The sequence below is a fragment of the Microtus oregoni genome, unplaced genomic scaffold (assembly GCF_018167655.1).
Source record: "Microtus oregoni isolate MIOR12 unplaced genomic scaffold, Mior012 000050F_002, whole genome shotgun sequence".
Lineage (NCBI taxonomy): Eukaryota > Metazoa > Chordata > Mammalia > Rodentia > Cricetidae > Microtus > Microtus oregoni.
The window spans coordinates 1818154-1839673 of NW_024543226.1; the positions used below are offsets into that span (position 1 = coordinate 1818154).

The 21520-nt window shown below is 42.3% G+C and overlaps 1 protein-coding gene across 1 annotated transcript in view; it reads right to left on the bottom strand.

Annotated features, from left to right (window-relative positions):
* Drp2 (dystrophin related protein 2) overlaps window positions 1–20646 on the bottom strand; it is a 120340-nt gene extending 99694 nt beyond the window's left edge. The window contains exon 1 of the mRNA XM_041636724.1: window positions 20299–20646. The gene's annotated coding sequence lies outside the window, so the exon portion shown is untranslated. The remainder of the gene's footprint in view (window positions 1–20298) is intronic.
* Between the last annotated feature and the right edge of the window lie 874 nt (window positions 20647–21520).

Below are 21520 nucleotides of genomic sequence, written 5' to 3' on the forward strand. Positions count from 1 at the left end.
AACTGAACAAGCTTCAGCCATGGGGTTCTCTGACGAGGGGAAGGGAAGCAGAAATCCCATCCAAAAGCACTTGTTTTCTCCTCTCTGTGTTGTCCTAGGAACTGAGCCCTCCAAAGAAGGCTATGCAATCAAAACATCGCCAAGTAAAACTGAAGAGATAGGCACACAACAGATGTGCAAATTTAATCACAGAAACCCAAAAGGGCACAGCTCCTCAGTTATTTAATTAAAAGATAAAGGAAATGGGCAAATGCTAGGGAAAGATTTTCAAGTTTACGACTAAAGATGATTGGTGACCCCAAAGAGGCTACAAATAAGCATATAGCCCTTATCTAAGACCTACACAAGGAGTCAGTAACGTGCAGGGACAATTCATCAAGGAAGTTGAGAGTTTGAAAATAGGAGACCGTAAAATAGAAATGGTAGAAACAGGGCCAGTGAGATAGTTTAGTGAGTTAAGTTGTTTGTACCACTGACAGCCTGCATTTGAGCAATGGGAAATATTCGGTAGATGAAGAAAAACTACTTTCAGTAATTCTCCCCCACAATGAATAAATAAAGTCAATAAAACAAATGTTAGAAATGAAAAATCAATAAATCCAAAATTTAAAAACAATTTAAAAAACACCACCAATAGACTCAACAGAGCAGATGGAAGAGAAGGTTAACAAGACATTACATTTACAAATAAGAAGAAATAAGAAAATAAATATCCAGGCATCAAGTGTATAGCATTTGGGAGGCAGAGGCAGGTAGATCTCTGTGAACTCAGGGCCAGCCTGGTCTACACAGCAATTTCCAGGACAGCCAGGGCTACACAGAGAAACCCTGTTTCAAAAAACAAAGAAAGAAAGAAAGAAAGAAAGAAAGAAAGAAAGAAAGAAAGAAGAGAGGGAGAGAGGAAGAGATAGAGAAAGAAAGAAAGAAAGAAAGAAAGAAAGAAAGAAAGAAAGAAAGAAAGAAAGAAAGAAAGAAAAGAAAAGAAAAATGACTATGACCAAAACTTCCAAGAATTCTGGATCAAAAGACCAAACCCAAGAATCCATAGGATGGGAGTTGAGACGAAAACAGAACACACTGAGAATCTAATCAATAAAATAGCAGCATAAAATCCCCAAATCTAGAGAAATAAATGCAAACTCCAAAGACATTTGGACCCCAAAATAGGCATGACAAAGTAAGATCCTCTGCACGGCACGCTACAGTCAAGAAGTCAAAAATACAAAACAAAGAAACAATGTTAAAAGCTTTAAGGAAAACTACCACTTACTTACAAAAGCAAACACAGCATAAAAACATCAGGTCTTTTATCACAACCCTAAAACTAACCAAAGAAAAAGCAGGTTAGGGAGGAGGAGCCTTTTCAAGTTCTGAATGTAAGTAACAACCAATCAAGACTCTTCTATCAAACACAAAGCTATATTTTAAAATTGATGGAGAAATAAGGACATTTAAAGACTACTACAAACTAAGCCAGCTCAAGCACAAACTAACCACTGAGGAGAAGATAATCTTTTTTTTTTTTTATTTATTTTTTGGTTTTTCGAGACAGGGTTTCTCTGTGGTTTTGGAGCCTGTCCTGGAACTAGCTCTTGTAGACCAGGCTGGTCTCGAACTCACAGAGATCCGCCTGCCTCTGCCTCCCAAGTGCTGGGATTAAAGGCGTGCGCCACCACCGCCCGGCAATTTTGTTTTGATTTTTTTTTTTTTTTCGAGACAGGGTTTCTCTGTGGCTTTGGAGCCTGTCCTGGAACTAGCTCTGTAGACCAGGCTGGTCTCGAACTCACAGAGATCCGCCTACCTCGGCCTCCCAAGTGCTGGGATTAAAGGCGTGCGCCACCACCGCCCGGCAATCTTTATGTGTTCTTTGTGTTGTCTTTCACGTCATGCATCTCCATCCCATTAATTTCCCTATCCCTTTGTACCCACCCTCTGCCCTTGCAACTTCTACTCTCTCCCTGCACAAATAAAATAAAATTTAAGAGAAAAAAGAAAAACAAACCAGAGAAGGAAAAAAATCATTCTTGTCATGGAAGCTGCAGTGTGACACAGTGAGTCAAGTCACGCAGTAACCCTTTTATCCATATATCTTTACTTGCAAGTGTTCATTGCAAAGTGTCCTTGGGCTGGTTCGATGTCTCTGGTTTCTGCTACACTATTGATGCTGGCCCTCACTGGAATGCCTCTTGGTTATCCTGCTGTTGTCCTTTATCTTGGAGATCCTTCAGCGTTGGATCTAAAGGACTGGTGTGTCTTCACTTGCTCCATCAGATCACAGTGGGCCAACACATAGCCCTGGTTCTGGCCCTGGATAGTTGGAGGGTTGGTCAGACCACCAGCTCTTCCCTGTCTTCACCACCAGGGTGAGCTTTCCTGCATTTTCCTGGCGAGTTCAATACTTGCAGCAATGAGTAAGGGACTGGCCAGTTCTCCCATTCTCAAGTCCTCAGGGTCCGCTTTCCACCTCCACCTTCAGGGCCAGCTCTACTGTGTTACCCAGGTGTGGTGTAGGGGCCACTCTCTTGAGTGCTGCAGCTGATGAAGGGCAGGAACAGCTCTCTCACGTGCCTTGGGCATTGATGGGGGGGATGACGCATCTCTCCCTTGCCCATCCTGACAGATGAGTAATGGGGACAGCTCTACCATGCTCACAACTTTGGGGCTGGCTTATCCACACCTATGCCAGTGGGATTGGCTCTATTGTGCTCTACTGTGTGTAGGGCCTAGCAGACGATATTTAAAGGAATACTACACACAAAGGAGAAAGAGAAACAGGAAATCTCAATCATGAGAGCACAGGAGAGAACAAACTTCCTGAGAGGAACAGATGAACAATGAAAAATGAAAGAATCAATGGACAGAGGCGCAGCGGCGGCGGCGCCAGACGCACAGAGGCGCAGCGGTGGCGGCGGCACAGCGGCGGCGCCAGACTCGGCGGAGCGCGGCCAGACCCAAGCGGCTGGGACAGGCGTGCAATAAGGAGAGCAGATCGCCCTACTACAATTGAATCAAAGAGGTAGGCCTTTGGTTGGCCAGGTCACTGGCACAAGGGGAGCCTGGTCCTGTCCTGAAGATCCTTCAGAGGGGTGAGAGGGTTCTTGGCCTGCAGCAGGAACCACAAAAGAGAGTGAGGGCATTTTGTAAGCGGAGCCCTTGGCCAGCAGGGAAACCTGATCCGGTTTCTAAAGGATCCATTGGATAGGATCAATAGGAGGAGATGGGCAGGCGCCAAGGCAAGAACTCACCCAATAATCCGAAAAACAACATGAAAACATCAGAACCCAATGATCTTACAACAGAAGTATTTGAACAACCTAACACAGAAGAAGTGGAAAAAATCGACTTTATGAAGATAATAGAGTCCCTTAAACAACATGTAAAAAATGCCCTTATAGAAATGGATGAGAAGTATAACAAAAAGTTTGAAGAAATGAGTAAATACGTACATGATACCCTGGGAAACCAAGAAAAAACCATCAAACAGGTAATGGAAACAGTTCAAGAATTGAAAACTGAAATGAAGGCAAAGAAGAAAATACAAACTGAGGACCAGCTGGATATGGAAAATCTAGGCCAACGAGCAGAGTCTACAGAAACAAGCATAATCAATAGAATACAAGAGCTAGAAGAAAGACTCTCAGATGCTGAGGACACCATAGAGAAAATAAACGAACAGATCAAAGAAAACAGCAAAGCCAACAAATTCTCAACACAAAACATTCAGGAACTATGGGACACAATAAAAAAACCAAACCTAAGAATAATAGGAATAGAAGAAGGAGAAGAGTCTCAGCTCAAAGGCCCAGAAAATATTTTCAACAAAATTATGGAAGAAAACTTTCCCAACTTAAAGAAAGATATTCATTTAAATATTCAAGAAGCATACAGAACACCAAACAGACTGGATCAAAGAAAAACATCTCCTCGCCATATAATAATCAAAACACAAAATATACAGGTTAAAGAAAGAATATTAAGAGCTGCAAAAGAAAAAGGGCAAGTAACTTATAAAGGTAAACCGATCAGACTTACACCTGACTTCTCGATGGAAACTATGAAAGCCAGAAGGTCCTGGATAGAGGTTCTGCAGAAGCTAAGAGACCATGGATGCAAACCCAAACTACTATACCCAGCCAAGCTATCGTTCACTATCAACGGAGAAAACAAGACATTCCAGGATAAGAACAAATTTAAACAATACGTAGCCACAAATCCAGCCCTACAGAAAGTAATAGAAGGAAAATCGCAACCCAAGGAATCCAACACTGCCAACACTGCCTACAATAACCCAGGCATCTAATGACCCTTCACGAGCACATCTCAAAGAAAGGAGACACACAATCTCTACTACCAAAAGCAATAAGAATAACCGGAGTAAACAACCACTGGTCATTAATATCACTTAATATTAATGGGCTCAATTCACCTATAAAAAGGCACAGGCTAAAAGATTGGATACGAAAACAGGATCCAACATTCTGCTGTTTGCAAGAAACACATCTCAACCACAAAGACAGGCACCTACTCAGAGTAAAGGGTTGGGAAAAGGTCTTTCAAGCAAATGGTCCTAAGAAAAAAGCAGGTGTGGCCATACTAATTTCTAACAAAACTGACTTCAAACTAAAATCAATCAGAAGAGACCGAGACGGTCACTTTATACTCATAACAGGAACAATTCATCAGGAGGACGTCTCAATCCTGAATATATACGCCCCCAATATAAAAGCACCTACTTATGTAAAAGAAATATTACTAGAACTCAAGGCAGACATCAAACCACACACACTAGTAGTAGGAGACTTCAACACACCTCTCTCTCCAAGGGACAGGTCAATCAGACAGAAACCTAATAGAGAATTAAGAGAATTATTGGAGGTAATGAAGCAAATGGACTTAACAGACATCTATAGAACATTCCACCCAAATAGGAAAGAATATACCTTCTTCTCTGCAGCTCATGGAACCTTCTCAAAAATTGACCACATACTCGGAAACAAAGGAAACCTCCACAGATACAAAAATATATCAGTGTCCACCTGTGTCTTATCAGATCATCACGGATTAAAGTTAGAAGGCAACAACCACGCTGCCCTCAAAAAACCGACAAACTCATGGAAACTGAACAGTCAACTACTGAACCACACCTGGGTCAAGGAAGAAATCAAGAAAGAAATTAAAGTCTTCCTTGAATTTAATGAAAATAAAGGGACAACATACTCAAACCTATGGGACACAATGAAAGCAGTGCTAAGAGGAAAGTTCATAGCACTAAGTGCCCACTTAAAGAAAACGGAGAATGCATACATTGGGGACTTAAAAACACACCTGAAAGCTCTAGAAAAAAAAGAAGCAGACGCGCCCAGGAGAAGTAGAAGACTGGAAATAATAAAACTGAGGGCTGAAATCAACAAAATAGAAACACAGAAAACAGTCCAAAGAATCAATGAAACAAAAAGCTGGTTCTTGGAGAAAATCAACAAGATCGACAAACCCCTATCCAAACTAATTAAACGACAGAGAGAGAACACGCAAATAAATAAGATCAGAAATGAAAAGGGGGACATAACCACAGACACAGAGGAAATTCAGAGAATCATTAGATCTTACTACAAAAGCCTGTATGCCACAAAACTGGAAAATACAAAAGAAATGGACATTTTTTTAAATAAGTATCATATACCAAAGCTAAACCAAGACCAGGTGAATGATCTAAATAGACTGGTTTCTCGCGAAGAATTAGAAATGGTTATCAAAAATCTCCCTTCGAAAAAAAGCCCAGGACCAGATGGTTTCAATGCAGAATTCTACCAGAACTTCCAAGAAGAATTAATACCTATACTCCTTAAGGTATTTCACAATATAGAATCAGAAGAGTCATTGCCAAATTCCTTTTATGAAGCTACAGTTACCCTGATACCAAAACCACAAAAAGACCCAACCAAGAAAGAGAATTACAGACCGATCTCACTCATGAACATCGACGCAAAAATCTTCAATAAAATACTGGCAAACCGAATCCAAGAACACATAAGAAAAATTATCCATTATGATCAAGTAGGCTTCATCCCAGAGATGCAGGGCTGGTTCAACATACGCAAATCTATCAATGTAATCCACCATATAAATAAACTGAAAGAAAAAAACCATATGATCATTTCACTAGATGCGGAAAAAGCATTCGACAAAATTCAACACCCCTTTATGATAAAGGTCTTGGAGAGAATAGGGATACATGGGTCCTACCTAAATATAATAAAAGCTATTTACAGCAAGCCAACAGCTAACATTAAATTAAACGGAGAAAAACTCAAAGCCATCCCACTAAAATCAGGAACACGACAAGGATGTCCACTCTCGCCATACCTCTTCAATATAGTGCTTGAAATTCTAGCAATAGCAATAAGACAACATAAGGAGATCAAGGGGATTCGTATTGGAAAGGAAGAAGTTAAGCTTTCGTTATTTGCAGATGATATGATAGTGTACATAAGCGACCCCAAAAATTCTACCAAAGAACTCCTACAGCTGATAAACAGCTTTAGTAACGTGGCAGGATACAAGATCAACTCCAAAAAATCAGTTGCCTTCCTATACACCAAGGATAAGGAAGCAGAGAGGGAAATCAGAGAAGCATCACCTTTCACGATAGCCACAAATAGCATAAAATACCTTGGGGTAACCCTGACCAAGGAAGTGAAAGATCTACTTGACAAGAACTATAAGTCTTTGAAGAAAGAAATTGAAGAAGACACCAGAAAATGGAAAGACCTCCCTTGCTCTTGGATTGGGAGGACCAACATAGTAAAAATGGCAATTCTACCAAAAGCAATCTATAGATTCAATGCAATCCCCATCAAAATCCCATCAAAATTCTTCACAGATCTGGAGAAGACAATAATCAACTTTATATGGAAAAACAAAAAACCCAGGATAGCCAAAACAATCTTATACAATAAAGGATTGTCTGGAGGCATTACCATCCCTGACTTCAAACTCTATTACAGAGCTACAGTATTGAAAACAGCTTGGTATTGGCATAAAAACAGAGAAGTCGACCAATGGAATCGAATAGAAGACCCTGACATTAACCCACAAACCTATGAACACCTGATCTTCGATAAAGGAGCTAAAAGTATACAATGGAAAAAAGAGAGCATCTTCAACAAATGGTGCTGGCAAAACTGGATGTCAATCTGTAGAAGAATGAAAATAGATCCATATCTATCACCATGCACAAAACTCAAATCCAAATGGATTAAAGACCTCAATATCAGTCCGAACACACTGAACCTGATAGAAGAGAAAGTGGGAAGTACTCTACAGCACATGGGCACAGGAGACCACTTCCTATGTATAACCCCAGCAGCACAGACACTAAGGGCATCATTGAATAAATGGGACTTCCTGAGGCTGAGAAGCTTCTGTAAAGCAAAGGACACTGTCACTAAGACAAAAAGACAACCCACTGACTGGGAGAAGATCTTCACCAACCCTGCAACTGACAAAGGTTTGATCTCCAAAATATATAAAGAACTCAAGAAACTAGACCGTAAAAGGCTAATCAACCCAATTATAAAATGGGGCACTGAGCTGAACAGAGAATTCTCAACAGAAGAACTTCAAATGGCCAAAAGACACTTAAGGTCATGCTCAACTTCCTTAGCGATCAGGGAAATGCAAATCAAGACAACTTTAAGATACCACCTTACACCTGTCAGAATGGCTAAAATAAAAAACACCAATGATAGCCTTTGCTGGAGAGGTTGTGGAGAAAGGGGTACACTCACCCATTGCTGGTGGGAATGCAAACTTGTGCAACCACTCTGGAAAGCAGTGTTTCGGTTTCTCAGGAAATTCGGGATCAACCTACCCCTGGATCCAGCAATACCACTCTTGGGAATATACCCAAGAGAGGCCCTATCATACAACAAAAGTATATGCTCAACTATGTTCATGGCAGCATTGTTTGTAATAGCCAGAACCTGGAAACAACCTAGATGCCCTTCAACGGAAGAATGGATGAAGAAAGTATGGAATATATACATATTAGAGTATTACTCAGCAGTAAAAAACAAGGACTTTTTGAATTTTGCATACAAATGGATGGAAATAGAAAACACTATCCTGAGTGAGGTAAGCCAGACCCAAAAAGAGGAACATGGGATGTACTCACTCATATTTGGTTTCTAGCCATAAATAAAGGACATTGAGCCTATAATTCATGTTCCTAGAGAAGCTAAATAAGGTGAATCCAAAGACAAACACATAGGCATCCTCAGGAATATTAACCTTCATCAGGCGATGAAAGGAGACAGAGACAGAGACCCACACGGGAGCACCGGACAGAAATCTCAAGGTCCAAATCAGGAGCAGAAGGAGACGGAGCACGAGCAAGGAACTCAGGACCACGAGGGGTGCACCCACACACTAAGACAATGGGGATGTTCTATTGGGATCTCACCAAGGCCAGCTGGCCTAGGTCTGAAAAAGCATGGGATAAATCCGGACTTGCTGAACATAGCGGACAATGAGGAATACTGAGAATTCAAGAACAATTGCAGTGGGTTTTTGATCCTACTGCACGTACTGGCTTTGTGGGAGCCTAGGCAGTTTGAATGCTCACCTTACGAGACCTGGATAGAGGTGGGCAGTCCTTGGGCTTCCCACAGGTCAGGGAACCCTGATTGCTCTTCGAGCAGATGAGGGGGGGGGGGGACTTGATCGGGGGAGGGGGAGGGAAATGGGAAGCGGTTGTGGGGACGAGGCAGAAATCCTTAATAAATAAATAAATTAAAAAAAAAAGAAAAATTAAAGAATCAATTGTGGCCAACTCAGCGAACCAGCAAACCTCTAATGCTAATAAAAGATAAAGAAAAGAGCAAGTGATAATCAAATACCCCCTGAAAAACAACCATAAAAATGACAAGAATTCATTTTTTAAAACTCTCAACAATAATCTGAAATGTAAGTGACCTCTGCTCATCAGCAAAGAGATGCAGAATAGTTGACTGGAATAAAATATTATATCTAACTCGTCTAACTATGCATTATCAAGAAACAGACTGGAAAAGACACAGATACATCAAGGAATGGAAGTCAGCCTATTAAGTGAACGGAAGCCAAAATTCAGTGGCATAGCTAGTCTAGCACCTGACGATGAAGATTTCAAATTAAGTCAGAAGATACAAATAAATGCATAATAATAAAGAGACTATAACAATCATAAATACACATGCATAAATATTAAGGCTCCCAACATCTAAAAACAAACACTAATGGGCACAGAAGGCCACGTGGGTCTTGATATAAACATAGTGGATGACTTCAGTACTCGAGTCTCCCCAAGATATGACTTATAAAAAAACAAACAAGCTAATAAATATTTGGAAAAAAATGAACACAGCCATTAGGGGAAATCCAATGAAAACTGCTTTGTGATTTCATCTTAACCCCTATCAGAAAAGGGATAAGCAAAGGATTGGATGGAGGCAATGAGGGAGGGCTGTAAATTAGAATAAAGTACAGTGACACATAGAAAAACGCTACAGCGGAACTCATTAACTTGCACGCTAATTGAACATTTAACTAAAATGTTATTGCTTATTTTTGAGACAGGGCTTTTATATGTTGCTCAAGCTAGTTTAGACCTTGTATTTCTCCTGCTTTTACCTCCAATGTGTTGGGATTATGTAGAAGTTATCTCTATTCAGGAAATAACCACGCTAGTTAAAAGATAAACAATTATATTTTTAGTTATTATAAGGGGAAAACTCATGAAACCAGAATGAAAAATCCAAGCTCAGCTGTGCAGTGAAGGAACCACAGAGAGAGTGCACCTGGGCTTCAAGCCCGTTTTTCTCCATGTCCCAGAAAGCCACATCCTAACTTGGTCCCACCTCATAAAGATAATTGGTTAACAAGGCTTCCCCATCACTTACTTCCCCTGTTATCTAAACAAGAGTGATCCAAACCCAATACCAAACTATATACAATAGGAACAGATATCAAGTATAAAATTACAAACAACATAAACAATATTAAACAAGGAACACATGACAAATGTTTTAATAAACATTCTATTCCAAACCCGTTTAATTCGCCTCTCTAAGCCTTATGTCTCAGATTTATTACTCATTGTCAATTCATACATGTATATAATGTATTTTGATCCTACTCGTTCCCCTACTACCCCCTCTTCCTCCCAACAAATTCTCCTATGTTTGTGTCTTGTGTTGTGTTGTTTGGAGGACCTCAGTGTGTTTGACTAGGGCGTCTGCATGAGCAGATGGAAGGTTATTTACTGGAGCATGGGCAGCTAACCAGAGACAACAGCACTGAAGACAGTGATTCCTTCTACCCCAAGCAACCATTAACTGCCAAGAACTCTTCAAGGGTAGGTGGGGCCTCATGAGCCCCTTCTCCACCTATGATTGAATGTTGAAGGGCCCCATCTTGCAGGCCTTGTGTAGGTAACCACAGTTGCTGTGGGCTCATGAGCATGATGGCTGAGGACTTATTTTGCTAGTCTTTCACATATAAGTGTTTAAGATTGGCAGACATCAAAACACTATTATTCCCACACTTCGTACAGCATGAACTTGAAGCCCACTAAATTGTCTTTCAAGATCATCTACACATAAGGCAGGCTGACCACGGTCCATGCCTATAATTCCAGCAATTAGGAGGTGAAGAGAGGAGTATGGAGATTTCAGTCATTTTCGAGTACATAGCACTTAGATGGCAGCCTGGGATGAGTGAGACTGCCTCAAACAAAGAAATAAACAAAAGCAAGCAAGCAAACAAAAGGTTTTTTGGAATAATCTGGGCAAGGTTTTCCCAGGGAGAATTAGAATTTCATTTTCAGGTGAACATGCTGAAACATACTGAACCTATCCAGGGCCCTTGTTTTCTGGGCCAGTGCTTTGTTCTATGATGTGTGTGTGTGTGTGTGTGTGTGTGTGTGTGTGTGTGTGTGTGTGTGTGTGTATACGTGTAACTGGCGATTCGGTTTCATGCATGCTAGGCTAGTGCTCTACCTCAGAACTCCATCTTCAGGCATTTTCATTTTTGAGACTGAGGGGTGCTGTTTCTCTTTCTGTCTCATCATCCTAAGTAGCTGAAATTATAGGCATACTCCACTGTGCACGGCTACAATGCAATTTCATACAGCAAAAAACAAGAAAGAAACCAAGATGCTTAGTCTGCATTTCCTCACAAAAAAATGAAAAAATGCATTTCTACTTCTAATAAAGTATCTTTGGAAGTACATAAGATAATTTGTTACCATTGGAGAAGGGAAATGAATGTAATTACAGACCAGGCTGAAAAATAAAACTATAATCCACATCACAAAAAGCTCATGTCATCAATAGGAAATATGGGTTTTGTTTATTTTTATGTGTATGAGTGTCTGTCTTCATATATGTATGTGTAGCATGTATGTACTATGGAGGTCAGAAGAGGACATCAGATCCCCTGGAACTGGAGTTACAGACTATTGTAAGCTCCATATGGGTCAGGAGGTGATGGCGCAGGCCTTTAATCCCAGTACTCGGGAGGCAGAGGCAGGTGGATCTCTGTGAGTTTAAGACCAGCCTGGTCTACAGAGTGAGTTCCAGTACAGCCAGGGCTGTTATACAGACAAATCCTGTCTCAAAAAAACCAAAACCAAACCAAAACAAAACAAACAAGGAAAAAACAAAAAATTTTAAAAAGCTCCCATGTGGGTGTTGGGGACTGAAGCCAGGTCTCTGCAGGACAGACAGGTGCTCCTCACTGTTGAACCACCTGTGCAGCTTAGAAATCCAGATTGCAGACTCCATGTTTGTTTGGACTTTTTGAATTTTAACCATGTAAATATATTAAGTATTCAAAGGCAGCCATTTGCTCCTTTCTCCCCACTGTCCTTCAAGATAATATGGAAGTCTGTGACAATCAGTGTTAACTGTGAACAATCACCTGGCAGGCAGTGAAAAATTATCTCGATTAGGACTAGGACTAGGCTTTGGGAATGTCTGTGAGGGGTTGCCTTCATTGTGTTCATCTGTGTAACACAAAAAGACTTGTTTTAACTGGCGGGGGGGCATTGCTCATGTGGAGAATCTTGGACTGAATCAAATGAAAAAGAGAACTGAGCATGTGTTCACCTTTCCCTATTGTCTGATTCTGGATATGATATGAGAAGCTGCTTCAGGCCCCTGTGGTCTTGACTTCTGTGCTGTCTTAGTTAGGATCTCTATTGCTCTGGTAAAGCATTGTGACCAAACGCAGTATGGGAAGGAAATGGCTTATTTAGGTTAGACATCCTGAATCACAGTCCACCAAGGGAAACCGAAGCAGGAACCTGGAGCAGAGGCCATGGAGAGGTGCTGCTTACTGGCTTGCTCCTCATGACTTGCTTGGCCTGCTTTCTTATAGAATCCAGGATCTCCAGTCCAGGGTAGCACCACCCACATTGGGAAGGGCTGCCCCCCTTCAATAAGTAATTAAGAGAATGCCCTATAGACTTTCCTATAGGTGATCTGATGGAGGAATTTTCCCAGGATTCTTTCTTTCCAGATACATCTAGGTTTGTGTCAAGTTGACAAAAACTAACGGGCATTCTTACTATGATGTTGATGTGGGAGTGTCATATATCAATCTTTTGCTTTCATTGGTTAATCAATAAAGAAACTGTTTGGCCTGATAGGTTAGAACATAGGTGGGTGGAGTAAACAGAACAGAATGCTGGGAGGAAGAGGAAGTGAGGCAGATGCCATGCCTCTCCTCTCCAGGGCAGACGCGATGAAGCAAGCCGCCAGGTCAGACATGCTGAATCTTTCCCGGTAAGACTGGTACTACACAGATTACTAAATATGGGTTAGGCAAGATGTGAGAATTAGCCATTAAGAGGCTAGAACTAATGGGCCAAGCAGTGTTTAAAAGAATACAGTTTCCGTGTTATTATTTCGGGGCATAAGCTAGCCAGGCAGCCAGGAGCTGGGCGGCAGGAACGCTGCCTGCAGCTCCTACTACTTGATGCAAGCCTGAACTGTGAGCCATGACAATCCCTTTTCTCTTCCAGTTACTGTCCTTCAAGTATTTGTAAAAAGATTCATTTGTTTTCGCTGTGTGTCTGTACGCAGGCATGCCCTAGTGCTTGAAGGTCAGAGGGATTGCATGCCCTGGAGCTGGAGTTACAGGCAGTTGTGAGTTGCCTGATGTGGGTGCTGGGAATTGCTCTTGGATCTTTTGGAAGAGGAACAAGTGCTCTTACCGCTGAGACATCTCTCTAGCCTCTGTCCGAGTATCATATCCCAGCAACAGGAAAAGAACTAGAGCAAGGTCTTTAGTTGTTTTGTGGGGAAAAGCGATGTGGTAGTTTTTTCGTATCCAAATGAACAACAACAGAGATGAGGCATGGGGGTGCATACCTGTAAATCAGGAGTCTGGCCAGGCGGTGGCGCACGCCTTTAATCCCAACACTTTGGAGGCAGAGGCAGGCGGATCTCTGGGAGTTTGAGGCCAGCCTGGTCTACAGAGTGAGTTCTGGGGCAGCCAGGGCAGTTAAACAGAGAAACCCTGTTTCTAAAAAAAAGGAAAAGAACCCTGAAGAGTGCAACAGGAGGATTATGGGTCAAAGGACAGCCTGGGTTACACAGACAGACACCGTCTCAAGAGAAAATAACCTATCAAATTCATCTATCTATCTATCTATCTATCTATCTATCTATCTATCTATCTATCTATCTATCTATCTATCTATCTATCTATCTTTTTTTTCTATCTATCTATCTATCTATCTATCTATCTATCTATCTATCTATCTATCTATCTATCTATCTACACACCTACATTTAGACACACACACACATATATATTCTATATATCACATATATTCTATATAACATATATGAGTTAACTAAATGTTAACATATATAATCCTTACATCAATCCTATAAAAACGTCGTAATTGTCTTAAAAATGCAATGAGAAAACATGCACACAAACAGAAAGTAATTTGTTCAGTCCTACTAAAGTCATGTAGCAAAGAGCTGAAATCTGTACTTGGGCAGTTCTATCCAAGAATGCAAGTTCTTCACCCTTACATGATGTTGTCTTTGTAAATTCTAGAAATCACACTTTGAGGTACTGTTGTCCCTGGTCTCCTGCAAGCAGAGAAGGGGAGCTGGTTGGGAAGATGAAAGGGATTAGATGAAAGAGGGAGGGGAACAAGAGAGAGGAAGAGTAATGGACGTGCACATGTGTGTGCAAATTTGAGATCTGGATACATTGTGCACATGTATGAAAATGCCATAAATTAAACGCACACGTACACACGTAACAATAATAAAGAAAATGAGGCTATCAACTTGAGAGCGTGGGGGTGAACACAGGATAGGTTCCAGGGAAAGTAGCTAGAAGGAGCTAGAGGGAGGAAGGGAGGAAGGAAGGAAATGATGTAATTCTATTTCAATTTAAAACAGTATTTTTAGGCTGTGTGTGGTAGCACACACCCTTAATCCCAGCACTAGGGAAGGAGAGATAGATGGATCTCTGTCAGTTTGGGGCCAACCTGGTCTACATAGTGAACTCTACGCCAGTTAAGACTACGTAGAGAAACCTGTGTTAAAAACTAAAAGCAGAAAACAAAACAACCATTTTAAACAATTTTAAATTGTATTTAGCTCACAGTTTTAGAAGCTATGAATTCAAATGAACAGTGTGACACTGATCCAGGCTGTGTCACATCATGGTGGGACTTTTGCATCTCTCTACATGTATGTTCTCTTCTTCCTCCTCATTCTTCCCTCCCCTAGTAGTGCCAGTAGGATTCAGGCATTACAACTTCACCCTAATGATCTAAACTAACCACCTTCCAAAGGGCTATTGTTTTTAATGTTTTATTAGCATATGTATATTTTTCATAATGTATGTTTGTGTATTCACAAATACATAACTATAACCTGCTAAGTCTGTTTTTGTTGCTAGTATGCATATAGTTTCAGGGCTGACTGCTCCGTGTTGGACATCCACTAAAGGTGCACATTCCTGGAAAGGGTAATTTTCCTTCTCCTAGCTGCCCGTTAGTTGCCTGCAGTACTTTGTAACAGGGTGGCAGCTATGCTTTTTTTGTGTGTAAGGATAGTTTTAGACTGTAGTAAGAAATTATGCTGGTCTAGCCAAGTGGCAGTGGCAGATTCTTTTCCAAGGTCCATGACCTCACTAGCCCCCAAAAGTTGGCGCGGTTTCCAGTACCGGGCACTATTTCCCTCCTGTTGAGTGGGCCTCATCAAAGAAGCCTCTCTTTACAGCAAATGGAAACCATCACAGGAAAACATGACTGGACACAATGCAGACAAATCAACTTTACACACACACACACGCATGCACACACGCACGCATGCAAGCAAGCAAAGGCAGAATGCAGTGAATCTGTCAGGGGTAGTATCAAGCTGAGAAACCCTGCAAAGCACTTAAATGCCCTTTGCAGGATATCTTAGAAATAAATTTCTGGACTGACAAGCTTCTCGGTTTGAGCTCAGAGCTTCCTCAATATCTAGCACTCAATCAATACTTTAAAATGAACAAATAAACTCTTTCCACCTAAAAGCTGATGGTTAGCAACTTGCCCGACTGAGAGAGCTAGAGAAGTAGACAAGCATGTTGACTAAAGTGTAATGTGAGAGCAAAAACCGTGCGAGTGACTCAAGTGTCCGTCAACAGGAAACTGGTCTGTGGCCTGTGCCTGAGAGGAGGCCCAGCACGATGGGCAAGGGCATAGGCCCAGAGCCAGAATGCTCGCCTCTGCATCTGGCTCTGCCACTTACTAGAGAAAATCGGCACCAGCTTTCTAGCCTTATTGTACTTCAGCTGCTCGAGCTACAGAACAGGGAAACAAAAAGACCCAGAGCGTGTGCCTCCTCTTTTACTGCCACGCTGTCCAGTACAAAAGCCACACTGTGAGAGGAAGGGTGGTCATGCAATGTCACCTTGGACTGCGGGAGAGAAGTCAGCAGCCATGGGAAAGAGCGCTATGTCTCATCACTTTGTTGCAAGCAGTGAATTTCTATGTTCTGGTGTTTAGCAAGTACTCAAGTGTTTTCATTGCAGCTACTCATACGGAGCTGCTAAAAAGACTTATCAGATGCTATCTTAATTTGCTTTCTATTGCTGTGATAAACACCATAACCAAAAGCCACTTGGGGAAGAAATGATTTATTTCACCTCACAGCTTCTCGTGAAGGTATTAGGGCAGGGACTCAAGTAAGGAACCTGGAGGCAGGAACTGACACGGAGGCCATGGAAAAATGGTGCTTTCTGGCTTGCTCCTCATAGCTTCCTCAGCCTTCTTTCTTAACAGGACCCCCTGTCCAGGGATGCTCTGCCCACAGGGGTTGGACTCCCCCACATCAATCATTAGTAAGGAAAATTCCCCATGGCCTTGCTCACAGACCAGTCTTACAGAGGTACTTCCTCAGTGGAGGCTCCTTCCTCCAACATAGCTCTAGCTTGTATCAAGCTAGACTAACCACACTAACCACCACAGATGCCAAACATACATTTTAGGTCAAAGCAAACATCTGTTAGAATGCTACACTTGATAAAAGTCCAATTTTGTAAGTGCATTTATAAATCTATGTGTGAAAATGTGCAGAAAGAAAGCCTAGACAAATATACACCAAACTGTTTACTGACACTGCTGGGGAGCTGCATAAATGGAATTCTCTCTTTTTTTCTTTACCCGCCCCCACTTTTGACAAACTATTTATTATTCTCAGAAGAAAAAACTTGGAGTTTTAAGGTGGACAAGTGTAGGGAAGAACAGAATGAGACGTCTTCCTGTAGCTACAGATGCCTTGCCTCAGCCCGAGGTGACCTGGCACGACCGTCGTTCCTCTCCCGACGTGACCTTTCTACTAGACAACATGGTAGCAAGAAAGGAGGCACACATGACGTATGTGCCCCTAAAATCAATTCCTACAGCATAGCCAAAGCCAAGTGTCTACTTCTGATGCACCTGACATCGTGAATAAACCCAAGAAACTCCCTGTCAAACAGGAAGAGACCTGTGAGATAATCTAAGCAACCCTTAATTGACAGGTGGAAATTGACAAGGAAAGGCATTCCTGTGATAAGACCTATCAAGCACTTTTGAGAAATACAATTTATTTCCCACCTGAAGGCTTAAAGATGCATCGTCATAGGTGAGAATTTTATGCCAAGAGCCAATTAACTCAATAAAGCTGGAACTTTCCTACTAGTAGTGAGATCGTAAGTGATTTTGGAGAGAAAATTGAGACTATGTCTTAAAGCTGCTGCTGCTCATATTTTATGAGTGGACAGTTTCATTCCAGATAATCTTCCTGACGGAAGCATTCACCTAAACGTAACTACCTAAGAAGGAACACAGAAGCCCTGGTGGTCAAAGCTCCGAGCTGGAGGTTGTCTAAACCATCAGAAGTAGAATGTGGTAAAGAAATTCTGCTTAGGTTCATAAATACATTACTGAAAAATAAGTGAATTCAAGCCATATATTGCAATATGGACAGATTTTGTAAGTATAATATTGACTAAAAAACAAGTTGTAGAATAATATGTACATTGAATGCCATTGATACAAAATATAAAGAGCAGCATATGTTTTTAAACACACATATATACACATATATGAATATATCTATACACACACATAGAGAGAGAGAAAGAATTAAGGTATGAATAAATGAAAGAGAGTAACAAAAACTACATCAAGGATAGTATTCACTGTGGAGGGAGGGAGCTTTAATTATGAAAGAATTGACTATTAGTAATGTCTTTCTGGACATCACATTATTCTTGATGCTGCTTTGAATGTGCAAAACATTTCATAACATAGTGCTTTTAGAAATTCAACAAATCCAGTGCCGAATGGAAAGCTGATCATTTTCAGATATACCAAGACACTAAATGCAGTGCAATAAATATAGATGCTGCATTTAAAATTAGAAAATCGGTCCTTAAAGCTTCTTCATTTTTTTTCTGGGATCAGTTCCACAGGAGGGACCCCTCTAGAGACCTAGCAGTTGGGTGCAGTAGGTGGAAATCAGGAGATAATCTCTCAGCCTTTCGTTAGCTATAGGAAGGAGAGCAATTTGGTTAGACTCTTGGGTTTGCACGTTGAAGCTACAATGCTGGAGCAGATTGTCTTAGAGACTTTTGTTTTCAGATGACTGCTTCTTTCAAGTTTTTGTTTCTTTGTTTGTTTGTCTGATTAACTGGTTAGTTAGCAACAATGGCTAAACTCATCCCTGCAAAATGCTCAAGTGTTTCCTACATCAAAAAATATTCAGATTTATTCTTAGCCGTTTTCCTCAGAGCCTTTAATATTGTTTATGTATGTTATCACACTCCAAGGGGAAAATTCAATTAAGAAGCATTTCCAAAACATTGCTTGTACCCCCACACACAGACACACACTTTAAAACAGAATCTATTAATATTCTCCTAAAACTGTCGCCCTGGAAAGGTTTTCTTACTACTTTAGCTGTCATTGTTTGGAATCCTTTGGAAGGACTAGTCAGATGACTCAGTGGGTAAAGACACCTGCTGCCAAGCATAAGGACCTGAGTTTGATCCCTGGGACCCACATGATGGAAGGAACAGAGCTGACTTTTGCAAGTTGTCCTCTGACCTCCACATGAATCACAGCACGTGCCGCCTCTTTCCACACGCACTTGAGATAAAATAAAAGGTAATAAAAGATTAAAAAAAGACTAAGACTCCCTTTGAAGGGAAGACTGTGATAATGTTCTGTATCATCCACTGAGTGGGGTTTCTCTCAGTGAATGTCCTTGATCAGTTTTGAGATCTAGCCTCCCCAGTATAATGGCGGATCGAACACCAGAAACTTCTGAGCATTGGCGATGGGAAGGACTATATCCTAAATGTGTTCTTTCCCCCCCTGGATTTTGGGTCTATCCTAAGTTTGCTGCTTCAAGGCAAGCACCCTTCTTTTAGGTGACAGCAGAGTGAAAGGTGTCCCTGGTGGCAGCTCAAAGCCGCTCAGCTAGGGCCTAATCCGGAAGGTACAAGTCTCTCCCTCTGTGCCTTCATCTCCCACATCAAGAGTTGGCAGGGGTCAGCACTTCAAGGCAGAGAGACCTGCTTGCCCAGGGAAGGAGCGGCATCCTCTTCCTTCAGGGACAGGACATTTACTTCAACTTCCAGCACTGAGATTCCTTGGACCCTTCTCCCCACCCAAACCTCAGCCCAAGAATCGCTAAGATGTGTGGCTTCCACCAGACTTTCTTGGAGGTGACTTACTTTCTAATTTAGAAATGAAGATTCGTTTGTAAAAGTATACATAGAGATGTTTAATGCCTTTGTCCTTCTGAACAATGGAAAGGAAAGCACAAAAGTGTGTTCTCTTTCTGACTGCAAACATCATGCTCTAATGGCAGCTAACAGGAGCTGCTCCTGAGATCTCTTCTCCCCACCCCCAGCTACCTCACCTGTTTGGAACCCTTGAGATCTGTCCCCACTTATCTATCAAAAGAAGGATAAACAGCATTTACCCATCCAGTCCCAGTCCCACGTACCAGGTTGGGGCACTTAGCCTGGGGCTAGGAGAGGCAGGGAATATAGAAGGAAATGGGGTGTTGGACTCTGGAGAAGTAAGCTCTGTGTCAAATCACTCCAAACTGTGCTCTGCCGGTTACAGGAGGCAAAGAAGAAATCAGAAAACAGAGCAGACAATGGGGAAAATTGCATCAGGGAAAATGAAGGGGGTCAGGAAGTCAGTGCAGAGATGCTATGATCCCTTAACTGGGGGCTCTGAGGCCTGAGCCCAGTTTACTTCAGGGAAAAACTCCCGTGTCCTGTCTCCTGGCCAGAACACTCATTTGCTCAGAAAATTAGAGGTCTAGTATTGCCTCTCTCCTCTTCCCAGCAAATGCTTTCCACACATACGCCTTCCCTCTCACCGGTAAGCCTGCCCTTAGACAAAAAGCATGCCACTGAAAAATCTAAGTTAAATAAATAAACACCCCATTCCTATCAAAGAAAGAAACCATGGACCTTCCTCTTACTCATCTTTTAGATCACAATTGCTCAAATTGGCTTGAGTTACTAGTCTTCTGTGTCTTTCTCCTTTATGAATCCAATCAGTGACTACTTCATTAGAAAGCATTTTTAATGCAAGTTTCCCCTCAGAGGCACATGCAAGCGGACAAGAACAGGCGGACCGACACCCCCTTAGACAGTGCTAGCCCTGAAGCTTCCCTTCTTTCAGCCAGCTGAATGAGGGCGAGGCTTGGGAATAATTGCTCCGTGGCCTACCTTCGGATTCCGTCAGGTCTGTGAAGCAGGCGGGTAGCTTGGAGGCTGGGAGGCCCGGGCTAAGCCGCCTCTGTGAATCAGCAAAGAAGTCCCTGAGACAGGGATGCCGACAGCTGCTGTGTGCACACTCTCCCTCTGTCTCTCCCACCTCCCTGTCCTCCTTCTCCTTCTCCTCCTCCTCCCCTCTCGGTGCAGCTCTGTGTTGCTATGCAATCATCCCCAGTACTAACAGCACCGTTCCGACCTCCGGCAACGATACCCTTGACTGGACGAATGTCGAGAGAGCAAGGACAGTTTTCTCAAAGTACCAGAGCCGCCGTGGTGGCAGCTCTCGGAGATTTTCAATTCATTAGGAGCAGAAGAGCAAAGCGGAAGAGCCTGAAAGGCAGAGGGGGAGAGGGGGAGAAGGAGGAGAGACTTCCACTGGGAGGAGGAGACAAAAGAGCCCTGGAGATCAATAGGAGCTGCTGAGCCGAGCAAAGTGTCTGGCCCCCAACTTCCACATATCCAGCCCAGAGCCAAAACCAACTTTGGAGCCAGCAGCTGGCAGGGGCCCCTCAGTAGCCAGTCCAGGATCCAATTTCTGTTCCGGGAGTGTTCTGAAACACTTCTCTCACAATTGTCATTGATACTCAAGGTGCAGTCTGGGGCACAGCACAGTCTGCCAGTGACCTCTGAGCTCTTGGAGTCACTCCCTCTTGGCCCTTCAGTGTGTGAAACTCAACAAGTAAAGGAAAGAAAAGGGACTTTGAATGATTTGAGAGAACACAGCTCCTTCCTGGTGCACCCCACTGGCTTCCCTACTTACTGCCATTGATTTCGTCCACACCGGCTCTTACTCTTTTAACTGTGAAAGATTTAAGTTGCCCACACCTCGACAGATCGGATGCAGGACATCACATTCCTTTACTGAGGGCTCAGCACACAGCAGGTCATGTAACAGATTTGTTGAGAGAGTGAGCAATGCATGGGTGGCGCATAAAGGCTGTCAGAAAATGCTCACCGCCATCTTCCTAGCCCTAAGAGACTAAGGATTGAAGCCCTTGCAGCTCCAGGCCTTGGCAAACAGACCCCTTCCTTCCTCCCTCTGCTTCTGAGAACTGTACAGGAGAAGGGGACTGCTTTGGGGTGTTACAGAATTCCGCTGAGGATGGGAACTATGTTCTGATGGCAGTGGAACTTAAAACAGAAAAACGCTTCTGAATTAGTGGGATCTGGGACT